The following is a 3,160-nucleotide window of genomic DNA, read 5'->3' as shown; positions in this document are numbered from 1 at the left end:
CCCTTGGTGTCGCGCCCGTACCGGGGACCGGCAACGGGATTGCAACCCTCGGTGTTGCGCCTTCACCGTGCTCAACCAGTGAGCGGGAACTGGTCTCCACATGGGATCCAAACCCTCGGTGGGAGCACCTCGGCGCTCCCAAGCAGTGCACTCTCCAGTGCGCCACCTTGCCGGCCCCCATTTTCATAGATTCTTAAAGGCCAGGCACCCCTGCCTGCCATTCTGATCTTACTGCCCATGGCCATAATTGCACCCATCTTGTCTCTGATGGTGACATGCTGTTGCCTGATGTCTGCTATTCTAAGATCCATCTTTCTCATTGCTACTAAGGAACCCAGCTCTGTAACTGTATCTCCCACTGTCAAACTACATAAGACAACCACCACTGAGCTTATCAGTGATTATAGTATCCCCCTCAGCAAAGCATTCATATTGCCTGGATAACTGGAATGTTCTTTGGGCTTTCCCAAGGGAGTCAGCTGGTGGATCTTCCAGTCTTACATAATAAATCCACTCTAGCATTTTCTCACTTCTCTAAACCTTTTGGTCCTGCCTCAATTGCTTCAGAGTATTCTTAACTACTACATCATCTCACCTCCTTAAAGAACAGGAATTCAGGCTACACATTGAGTCCCATTATGGCAGGGCTCTGGTATGTGTAAAGAGGGAGGCAGTATCCCAATTTCTCTTGACAGCTTATTGAATCTTGGACTCAGTATGGAAATCCAGGTGCTGTACTAGATTCAGGAAGAGGCCTCTGGATGTGCCCTTGATGCTTTACCCAAGTCCCCTTTTCCAGGTTGTGTACCGGTTCCCCAGCTGCTTTGGGTGTTGGCTGCTGTCAGCTCAAATCTGCATCCATCCCCAGAGGATTGCCCCTGGCTGGTGGGAACCACATTACCACCTCTCCCACCATTGGGACCCACATAACCAGTGACTGGCTGCTGAGGCAGTAGAATGACCAAATCTCAGTAGGTTTGACTGGGGAGGCTGCACAAGTACCAGAATGAGAGTGTGCCTGAGGGTGATTCCATGGGTGCTGACTGAACTAGGAGGTATGAATGGAAAGGTGAATGCAGGAGAATTTGTCAATATGGGGAACTCTTCCAATAGACAGGATGTTATGTCTTGGCAGTGGTCCCTAGTGCCAGTTTTAATATATTTCTGGGATGGTACTGAGAAGCTTGGGCAAAACAGGTGCCTACATTAGATCCAGCAGAGATGGCAGACCCACTGCAGCTGCAGAGTCATCTGTCTGAAATCAAGCCTCTTGAAAGCTGCGCAATCTTGGGATTATTTAAATTTCTGAGACTCTATTTGCTTGTGAATAAGATGGAGATAATAATAATACCTACCTCATAGTGGGTGAATGTTAAATGAGTTCTGAGATTTACATTTGCTTCAAATAGGCCCTGGCACAATGACCTTTTTGGAAATATAAATTATTGTTGTTTTTACAACTACTAAAAGAGTTCTTTGATGTAGGCTAGTTGCTTGGGTCTCTGAATAGTGCCTCTTTCTAGATTCTACACTGCTTCACTCAACCAGCATGTTGGAAACCAATGCCCCCCCACCCCAACCCTACCTCCGATGGGTCTCCTGTGACATGGGCTGCCTCATACTTCCTGGACCTGGTTCTGCCAGCTGGCCTTCACTCCCAAAGGGCAAGTCTAGCTCTAAACTCCAGCCCCTCTTCTCTGCCTCTCACTTCCACTCAGTCTGCATTGGCAGATAAACAAGAACAATCCAATCCTAATAGTAGCAGGAAGTAGTCCTGCCCCTGGGAGGAATCCAACAGAGTGTACTAGGCTCTCTGTGCTTTAGAACTAATAGCATTATGAAACCAGAGCCAGTTTCAGAGTGAATATCTTCAAAACCACTGTGTCATTTCATTGATTCAACTTCAGTGCTTTAGAATATACTTGTGTATATTCCACTGTCTCAATTTGCAACCGAGTATCACTTTCAAGCATGATTTGTTCCTATCACATGAAATGATAAATTTGTTCATTTGGAACTGCAAACCAAGTTATTCATGCTTTATGTAAGCAAATTAAATTTTTTCTTTGGGATTATTGATAATACTTAATGAATTATATTGAGATGTTGAAGAGGGATCTAAATGTTAAGAATCACAGTAAATTGCAAAATGAGTTTATTGGTCTGAGCAGGTTTTACGGAAAAGGTGACATGTGAGTTGGGACTTTCATGATGACACAAGGTTCCTCAGGTGGAGATATGGGTGGGGGAGAGCAGAGAGTTGAATGTACTGGAGAAGGAATGGCATGAGCAAAGGTGTGGGAAAGAGAAAGGGCAGGGTTAGGGTGAAGATACTACTGTCCAGTCTGGAACACAGTCCAAGGAGATGGCTATGAAGATAGTATCGGAACACATCTGTAGAAGTCCTCAAATAGTGGACTTTCAAAGCATCTGTGCTGCAGCCTAGTTGCTTCAGAGCAAACTCTTCATTAAATGAATTCATTTGTGATAATAATACCATAGGAAATGTTATGGGGTATTGATATACATACTGAACCTTTTGAGGTTAGAGTCCCAGTGGACCCACCAGAGCATGGCCTACCCAGAAGCTGAGAGTCATGTGAAGAGAGCTTGTCAGGGCAGCTGCAGCCCAAGCTAGATTCTAGGGGGCCCACGGAGGTCCTGAGTCCCCCTGCCACTTCTCAACTCAGATGGAGCAGAGTGCTAGGAGTTGTGTGGGGTGGGAGCTGGATCTGGCTTCCTTAGGGTGTCTGGATGAACCAGGTAGCACAACCTAGAACTGTCGGAGTACTTAGTACATGAAAGGGGTGGGGGGTACCGACCATGAAAGACAAGAATGGAAAGGAGATGACAGATAAATTTCCCCCTAACATTCTTCCATTCTAGGAGAATTCCCAAATGTAGTAGATCCACACAGTCTGACCAAAGAAATTTGGCATGACCCAGTATCTGGCTATATTTTCTTGTAAAACTGTAGCTCCTCGATAAGTACTCATTTTATTTTTTCTCCCTTCTTTCCTGCCTGGCTTCTCTTTTCCATCACTTTTGCTACATTGGGACTGTATCTCCCAGTAAAGCTTGTCCATGCAAATTTTGCCAGGACTCTATTTTCCAGGCAATCTGGGCTAAGCCATCTTCTTTGTACTCCCCTCCCATCAAT

Source organism: Galeopterus variegatus, unplaced genomic scaffold, assembly GCF_000696425.1.
Source record: "Galeopterus variegatus unplaced genomic scaffold, G_variegatus-3.0.2 Scaffold2924, whole genome shotgun sequence".
NCBI lineage: Eukaryota > Metazoa > Chordata > Mammalia > Dermoptera > Cynocephalidae > Galeopterus > Galeopterus variegatus.
Note: the sequence above shows the minus strand (reverse complement) of the source record.